Source organism: Tupaia chinensis, unplaced genomic scaffold, assembly GCF_000334495.1.
Source record: "Tupaia chinensis unplaced genomic scaffold, TupChi_1.0 Scaffold000622_1, whole genome shotgun sequence".
Lineage (NCBI taxonomy): Eukaryota > Metazoa > Chordata > Mammalia > Scandentia > Tupaiidae > Tupaia > Tupaia belangeri.
The window spans coordinates 8921261-8931342 of NW_006160142.1; positions in this window are offsets into that span (position 1 = coordinate 8921261).

A 10082-nucleotide genomic window follows, 5' to 3' on the forward strand; every position below is an offset into this window, starting at 1 on the left:
TAAATACTTAAATAGCTCACCAGGAAAAAAATCAAATAATCTGATTAGAAAATGGTCAATAAAACAGAACATACAGTTATTGAAAAAAAGGCATACAAATGACCAACAAGCAGGTGAAAAAATTCTCAACATCGCTAATATCAGGGAAATACAAGTCAAGCCAAGAGGAATCACCTCCCATTACCAAAGTTAGAATGGCTATTACCCAAACAACATATAATAACAAATGCTGGCATAGTCATGGAAAAAGGGGACCCTTATGCACTATTAATGGGAATATAAATTAATATAGACAATATTCAACATAATATAGACATTCCTCAAAAACTAAAAATAGAACTACCTTATAATTGAGCCTTACTAGATACATACCCAGGGGAAAGGAAATCAGCATGGTGAAGAGACTATTCACAATAGCTAAGGTGGAATCTAAGTGCCCCAAAAACTAATGAATGGATAAAGAAAATGTGGGGTTTATAAACACAATGGAATAGTGTAAATTCCGGGCACACGGATGATCATTTAAGGGTACAAGAATAAACCTGGAGGAAACAATGCTAAGTGAAATAAACCAGGCACTGTAAGGCAAATACTGTATATTCTTACTCTTTAGTGTAATGTATCAGATTCAGCTAAATAGAAGCAGAGAGCGTAAAGGTGGATACCAGTTGGAAAGGGGAAGAGTATGGGCATGGGGAGAACCTGGTGAACAGAAACAAGAGCACAAGTAAGTAGAATGAGTTCAGGTGTATACTATAAAACAATAGAGTAACAGCAGTCAGTTACAATTCAGTGTATACTTTAAAAAAGGCAGAAGAAAGATTTAGAATGTATACAGCAAAAAGTAACTACAAATGCTTAAGGGATCAGCAGATGGGATAATGGTTACATAGCTCGACTCCCACATAGTCTACCACAGTTCAAGTCTCACATCTAGCGGTTTAAAACTCATGCCAGAGGCATGTGCATACATTCCCAAAACCCTAAAAGAAGAATGGAGAAGGGATGCTTGAAATGGTGGTACATTTATCATCCTGATTTGATTAATATACAACAGATACATCTTTTGAAAAACCACTCTCCCCTATAAGTATGTACAAGTTTGTAAATTAGAAATAATAATAACAAAATTAATCAAAGGAGCTAATTTATAAAGTAATGTATGAAGCCAAATATAGGTAACAATGAAACATCTGGAAGTATACATCCATAAACATGATAACTGAATTTAAGATAAATGATTATTAATTTAAATATTTTTCAGAAAAAAGAAGGTCCAATTCAACAAAAACATTATGAAAAAGTATCATAAAAAACATACACCAATAATAACCTGTTTCTCTTGTAAAGACAAATACAAATTAAAAATAAGAAATATAAAGTTTAATTTTACCAGATGAAGTGGCGAAAGAGACTTTCCACTACTCATTTCTTAGAGCTCTTGCTTTAAAAAACTGGTAATTATTCTTTCTTTGCCCTTTTGAGATATTTGTAAATCTTTTTAAAAGCTAAATAATCCTCTTGTCAGCTTTACAAACAATAGTTGTTTTGCTCAATGAACTAGAAATCATTTCTTTGAAACATAATCATTAAGGAAGATGATGCCTCTAACTCCCAATTTCCATGAAATGGTAGGATTCTAACACCAGCTAGTTCTAAGCTGCAAGCCTACTTCTTTTCACAGATATAAGAAATTTGTGCCGCCTTTGGATAAAAGCAATTAGCAAACACAGATTAAATCCTAATACCAAGTGATTTTAGAATAAGCTGTATGACAAACGGTGCTATGGAGTCCTCTTGGTTGAAGATTAGTTATTGTTCATTTTAAGATATGTATTCAATGGGTTGTATCTTCTTAGTGCTATAACAACAGTATGGTGATTTTTTTGGTCATTGGAATTTCTTTAGCAGATTTCTTGTGATGTGCATCACATTGTGGTTGATGTTTATTTAATAATGAAACTTTTTTTTTTCTCTGCTACTTTTAGAGAAGTTTTTTTTCTGGATTAACGAGAGATTTTTATTTTACTTATATTATCCCAACTCTCTCCACCTTAGAGAAGCTCTTTGTGCTTCTCACAACATCATATACTAAAGTTACACCACAGAACAGGAGTCCACAAATGTAAAGTCCAGAGATACATTGACTTTTGCATAAGTCTCTCAATTTGAATCCCATTTCCCAAAGATAGTTTGATGCCTCACAAAATGTATTCGGTACATGATTATTATCTTGATTTTACAAAAATGAAGAATTTTTCAGGATAATTAAAAATTTGAAGAGGAAATAAACATGTATATTTTATGATTGATACTTTGGATACTTCAAAATTCTATAAAAACAATAAAATATTAAATTTGCATAGTCTAAATCTGTCATTACTTTGGCACAAATTGATTAAACTTTTTTAACTTTAATATAAAATAATTTCAATGTGTACATAAATACTACCTTTATTAAACCAATTATGATTATTTGCCTATTATTCCACTTACAGATTCTTTCAATGTGATAATAACATTAATGTAATTCTCTAAATCTGAAGCTTTTTCTTCTGAAGTGATAATTTAGTCTATTGGCAAATTATCCAATAATAATATTGCTTCACAGAACATTGTAGGAATCTTATTTTTTGTCTAAGAATACTCTCAGGAATGATTAAGCTTTGTATGCCAAAGGCATATAGATAGAAAATTATTTAAGTCACATCCACTAGTTTCTATGACCTCCTTCACAGACATCAGAAGGTGGCAGGAATCCTAAAGTTTTATACTTCAATGAAACCTTAAGAAATAATCACTTTTAGTTTGGGTGAAAAATCTTGGGCTCAGAATGGTTAAATTATATGATAAAAGGCCAGACTCAAATTTATTGGAACGATCTTTTCTGTTTGACAAAATATTTCTCTGCATCGCTTCTCTTCCAAGAATTCTTAAAGTTGAATAACTGAATGACAATATATATTTTCAAGCTAAGAACTGTATTTGTATCCATGGGTGGCAAAATTATATAGCAAAAATATCAGTAAACTTGAATTCAGAAAATTCATGTACCTGTTCTGCCTTTAGAGCTAAGAATTGTTGCAGCCCCATGAAAATAATTTCACCTCATGTACCCTTATTGTTTCATGTGTAACATGAAAGCATTGTACCAGAAGTACTTTCCAATCGTAGGTCTTTAAGGCATCCTTGAGATGTTCTATATTAACAAAAGATCACTGACTGGGCAATAACAGCTTAGAGTGATGGAAATATAAGCACAAACTGTAGTATTATGATTCTTTGGTTCAAGTAACATTCCTGGCTAATCAAAAGAATGATATTTTTTCTTATGACTGTTTTTCTTTTCTTGTACCCACTGAAACATTAATCTAAGAAGTAATTATGGGTCTTTTTAAACATGTCTCATATCTTTGACTCTTCATATATACTTTTTGTGTCTTAATTTTCCTAAAGAGAAACTCAATGAATTTATGAATAGAAGGACATGTGTGAGTGAATGTGCATTTTCATTTTCAGTGACCTTTTCCTAGTGAGTGCAATATAGTCCATTGTCTGTGACACCTCAGGAGCTTCTCAGGAGAGTAGTGAGCCCAGGAATTTCTGAAAGGCCATAGATTGTACTGTTGTTTATTGGACCCATTATTTAATCCTCTTACTTTGAATCTGCTCCATTAACTCATGTTAGTAAATGTTTGATCAATAGATTCATTTAAAGTTGGATCTTCGGATTCAGGTACTTACTGAATTTCTCCATAATTGAAATCATTTTACCATTAAAATCACTGGGGAAAATATATTTATAAGCTTTTCTTGTATGAGTGAGAGAGACAGTGATGGGTGAGAGAGAGATAGCAACACCAACAAAGCCTTGGCACTGGAATCCACCCTCAACCTTCATCAAATCTCGTATCATGGACAAGTATATGCCAAGAGTATCAGGAAGATCTCCAGACTTGGAGTGGGATTTTCCATGTGGGACTGCCTAGTCGAGTGTCATGTTTTACCACTGTGCCACCATTTGGCTTTGGAAAATTATATTTTGCTGTGAGGATAATTCCACCAAGGGAATGCATAACTAGGGGATGCCTTTTAAAAACTTGAGACAGGTCAAGGATAGTGTAAAAGGATCCCAGCCCTTTCATGTTTTACCTAACATGACATCAAGGTACTGATTTGATTGTCCTTTTAAAAAATTTTGTAATCGAATGTTTACATGGGTTACCTATTGTTTTATATATTTGTATATATCTAAAGACTCAACACCATGGAAAGCTTACTCAAGTACCAGTTGCCAAAGGACTGTGCTACTTTATCAATATCACCGTTCACCTACTTGTTTGAAGACATCAACATATTTTGGATCCCAGTATTACTATTTTTAAAATGAGAAGAATGAACACGATGATATTGAAAGTCTATTTAAGGTTCAACACACTATCTGGTAAAATAATAAAAGAAAACTACATGAACATTTATTGTACCTAATTATAAAGTATGCTTAGGCCTGCCCCTAACACATTTATAAGACCTTTGGAAAGAGTAGGTATTTTTAGATTTTAAATGCAAATACAAAATAGCCTAATTAAGATTAACTTTGTATAGATAATAAAGCAAATTCATATTCATTATAAGATCTAGAAAATGGTATAGATTAACTTTCTATAAAATTTTTCATGGGCTTCCTGAAAATTGGTTTGATATTTTGGTAAAGGTTTACCAATCTTGAAACTCTCAACATACTTTTTTCAATTTAAAAATAAAAAAGAGAAACAATTATCATTAATTGTATGCTGAAGTTAATAAACCACTTAAATTTAAGCCAAAAGGTATTTCAGGATTGAAATTTAAAAGTCATATATCATTTTAAATGCTTAGTCTATTCTTATAGCTACATTCAAAAAACACCCTCATTAAAAGTGCTCTTTTACAATTTTAAATCTTTTCCATGACTGGCACTAATTAGAATTCAAATTCCTTAGACTATTGTAAGGATACTTCCAAGCGTGTCCCTTGGGAAAGAATTTAATCTTTGCTGACCCTTTCCTTTGATTTTTAAAAATTCACGGAGGATTTCTAAATATCTTTAAAATTGCTCATTCTATGAAACAAAGAGAATAGTAAATCTCTCTCCAAAAATTTGAATTTGATTCAACTACTACAATTCTACTACAATTCAATAATACTACAATGAGTTTTAACAAACTCTAGACATTCAATGGCAAATTTACTGAAATTTTTTTCTATTAAATAAAGAAATCTTTCATTTTCTTCCACCTAAGTATGAGCAATATTAAAAAGAAAGCTAATTGTTTCTTATGTTCTTGACTCATATATCATTTAATCAATCTATAGTTAATTATATCGAAACTTATGTGCTCTAAGATACCATTATATCACTGACCATAGAGCTTAAATATACCATTTCTATGTGTCACTATGAAAAAAAGCAAAGTTGATAAACTATGACACTAGCTATAAGATTTAGCAAAGACACTAGAGAGTGAAAAATGCCTATTTTATTCAATTAGCAATCACATACTCATTCATTTTATGCATAAAGCAACTATAAAAGGAACAGCAAGGTTATTTAACTTGCCCAAAGTCACAGAGAGTGAAGAACTGCCATCTAACTTGAGTCCCCAGATATTAACCACTACCCTATACTGTCCCTGATATGTATATTTTTAAAAGAATAATTTAACCTATACTAGGAGTCTAAAATGTCTGTATTAGAAACAATGAGGGCAAATTTGGGTAGGCTATAATTTAAAAAGTTCCTAGAATGTTAATATTTCAAAATCATAAGCAAAATTTTTTCAGAAAGAGCTATGATTTTTTTACACTGTGTATACTTACTAATCAAATCAGAAAAAAAATGTTTTGTATCAATTTAGAATTGCTGAATATGGTCGGTGAGATAAAATTTTCTTAAAAAGAAATGGCGAAAATTTGACAAAAACCAACAGATTGCATGGCAAGAGATGTATTATCTCATTTTTTAAAAAGCACATGACATATTTTTCTATGTTTTTTTTTTGTGTGTGTGTGTGTGTGTGTGTGTGTGTGTGTGTGTCAAAATGGGTCATAACTTTCCTAATGACCCAATAATTACAGTGGTGTTCTGGTAAATGAGATTTCAGAGGGGGGGAAGAAAAGGTTTGATTCACAGCATTTGATTATTACCATGGCATAAATACTCTCACTATGGCAATCAGCCATATGGTTATCAATGCACCACCTTGTGATGCCACTAAATGTACAATTGAGAAAAGACACATCCAACTGGCTCTGCAAGTCAGTAATAGGTGGTGCCAACACCTCCTGTCAGAAGGAGTTAATTAGGAAGAGTTAAACTGAAGAGTTAACTATGCTGACCTCTAGGTAGGGTTAATGTGATGATTCTACTTCTTGTCTTTATTTTACATATCTATAATTTCATTTATTTATTTTTTATTCATTCATTCATTCATTCATTCTGTCAGAAGGTGCATGTGCTTGCCAGAGAGAAAAAGAATGCATTCCCTCAGCATAGTCATCCACAATCCTTTTTGCTCCATTTCTTCCTCTTGTCAGGACTTGAGAATGCACCTACAGTCACTCATCATGTTTTTCAAGCTGCTGTGCTAGAATTTTAACTGCAGTCAGATATGTGAGATCTAGCTTCCAATGCATAGGGCTTAACCACTGTGCTATGGAGCAACGCAATAATATCATTTATTTTATATTTGCTAATATATTACTACTGTTTATGCACACGTGTGTGTGTGGGGGGGCTAACTAGGACTTTGTCTCTTTAATTCTCCTTATCCTATGGAATCTGAAAGTATTATCTTACAATTTAAGAAAATGGAATTAATGTGTCTGAAAAAATATTGTTTAATAAAGCAGAAACTTTTCTCAAAAATCTTTCCTATAAATCTGTTCAAAATGACACCCCCAAAATTGAAAGTAGTCAAGAGTATTCATTTGTGGCCCATATTTGAAGGATTAAGGAGTTTATTTCTAGGCAAGGAAAACTTACTGTTGCTGCACCACAAGTATTCATTAGGTGGTTTTTAAGAGTATTCCTAACAGTTCCCCATTGTACTGAGACAAAAATTTCCAAAAAAGAGATGCATTGAGATAGAATATTTCTTTCCCTTCTTACATTATTTTTTTGTTGTTGTTATTTGACAGAGAGAGCATGGTTATCAACCAAGAGAGATATAGAGAGAAGGAAAGCGAGAAAATATCTCCCACCCCCATGGGGAATGGCCAGTTGCAATTCCTTCTCATGTATTTCTCCCTCCTTTTGGAATTTTTGGGCACATGCCCAGTGTGTTTCTTAAACCACTGGGTCAGGTATCAAACTGCAAGTTAGCCACTAGGGGTCCAGCGGTTTAATCACCATGCCTTAGGCTGGTTAGGTAGTGTATTTCATCGTTTGTTTTCTTTAGTCAAAGAAAGTCTTCATTGTTTAAAACTATATTCATTCAACCAAGCCATTCATTGAAAAAGTATACATTACTATTAAATAGTGAAAAAATGCAAAAAAAAAGGTGTGACTCATACTTCCCTAGATGTATTCTTCAAATTCTTATCATTTTATTTTCGAAAAAGCCTTGAAAATTAGCACAAAAGTTAGCCATAAGACAGAAGCATCATTTTCAGTGACCTAAACCAACTTTTTGCTAAATAAATATTTTAAATCCATTCTTGTCAGGACTTGAGAATGCACCTACAGTCACTCATCATGTTTTTCAAGCTGCTGTGCTAGAATTTTAACTGCAGTCAGATATGTGAGATCTAGCTTCCAATGCATAGGGCTTAACCACTGTGCTATGGAGCAACGCAATAATATCATTTATTTTATATTTGCTAATATATTACTACTGTTTATGCACACGTGTGTGTGTGGGGGGGCTAACTAGGACTTTGTCTCTTTAATTCTCCTTATCCTATGGAATCTGAAAGTATTATCTTACAATTTAAGAAAATGGAATTAATGTGTCTGAAAAAATATTGTTTAATAAAGCAGAAACTTTTCTCAAAAATCTTTCCTATAAATCTGTTCAAAATGACACCCCCAAAATTGAAAGTAGTCAAGAGTATTCATTTGTGGCCCATATTTGAAGGATTAAGGAGTTTATTTCTAGGCAAGGAAAACTTACTGTTGCTGCACCACAAGTATTCATTAGGTGGTTTTTAAGAGTATTCCTAACAGTTCCCCATTGTACTGAGACAAAAATTTCCAAAAAAGAGATGCATTGAGATAGAATATTTCTTTCCCTTCTTACATTATTTTTTTGTTGTTGTTATTTGACAGAGAGAGCATGGTTATCAACCAAGAGAGATATAGAGAGAAGGAAAGCGAGAAAATATCTCCCACCCCCATGGGGAATGGCCAGTTGCAATTCCTTCTCATGTATTTCTCCCTCCTTTTGGAATTTTTGGGCACATGCCCAGTGTGTTTCTTAAACCACTGGGTCAGGTATCAAACTGCAAGTTAGCCACTAGGGGTCCAGCGGTTTAATCACCATGCCTTAGGCTGGTTAGGTAGTGTATTTCATCGTTTGTTTTCTTTAGTCAAAGAAAGTCTTCATTGTTTAAAACTATATTCATTCAACCAAGCCATTCATTGAAAAAGTATACATTACTATTAAATAGTGAAAAAATGCAAAAAAAAAAGGTGTGACTCATACTTCCCTAGATGTATTCTTCAAATTCTTATCATTTTATTTTCGAAAAAGCCTTGAAAATTAGCACAAAAGTTAGCCATAAGACAGAAGCATCATTTTCAGTGACCTAAACCAACTTTTTGCTAAATAAATATTTTAAATCCATGGAAAATTATCTACACAACATAGAGTTGATCACCACTTCTGTGACATGGTTCACTCACAAAATGGCAGGTATTGTATGCTGGACAGATCAATTCAGAATGTCAATTATTAAAATAAAAAAACTTAAAATATTGTAAATAGTCTATTAATAGTACCATTTCCCTAAACTGGTATTTATTTCTAAATATCTGCAGTATGAAAATAAGCAGTCTTATCTTTCAGTTGTTAACCCTTTTCATATGAAGAGTCTTTTCTGTATATGCTTTCACCAAATGTAAAGGCAGAATTTATAAAATAAATTATTTGTCCATATGGTAGACTGTGGATATATCTATGTGTCTTATCATAAATATGAAAATGAATTAAATGTATTTAATGATATGAAATCTTAGAAAATATGCTGTGGGAACTTTGAAGATTAAGATTCTTTCATGATTTTATGCATTTATTGCTAGGGAAACAATTTTATATGTATAATCTGGAAGAAAATGGCTATATATACAAATTATGCACCCTAAATAATGCTTTTTAGAAGCAAGAACAACACTAAATATTTAATAAAAATGCAAATATGACGCCAGGCAAGGTGCGATCCCAGCCATAAATTTAAATATATAGTTTGCCACAAGAATTAGCTCTGTAGCAATTCATTATCCTATCAGAAATGTTGGTGGAAGTGGAGGGGATATTAGAAGTGGAGAGGAAAAAATAGGTATAAATTAAATATCAATTACTAGTTACTTTTTGCATTCTACTCCTCCAGAATTGTCTTGTTTAGATTTCTGTTTATTTCAGAAGCACAATGTCTGATAATTTTCTTTGTATATTAAGTACAATATTATAATGAATCCTACTTTATTGAACTAATTAATTATTGGGTAAATGCTTGAATCATTTAGTAATTTTCTCTTTGAGTCACAGAATAAGATTTTTGTGTTTCATTTTATTCACAAAATAAATACACACACATAAAAGTCTCTATTTGCTCACTAGACTATCCAATTCTGTGTAGTAATCAGATTTCAAATTTGATCTAGTAGTAAAACTTTTTTCACCTCTTCCAAATCCTTGCTTACATAGTTTCAGGTATTGCTAGGATCAGTGTAGAAATAGAGTAAAGGTAAAGAGATGTCACACTGGGCCCTGTGCACACTGACTTCACCCTCTCTGGACCAAGAGTTGTTGAAACTGGCCCTACAGGTTCTTGAAAGTGGTGGGAATTTGATAAAATTGGAAAAATGGATAAAAGTTTTAAAT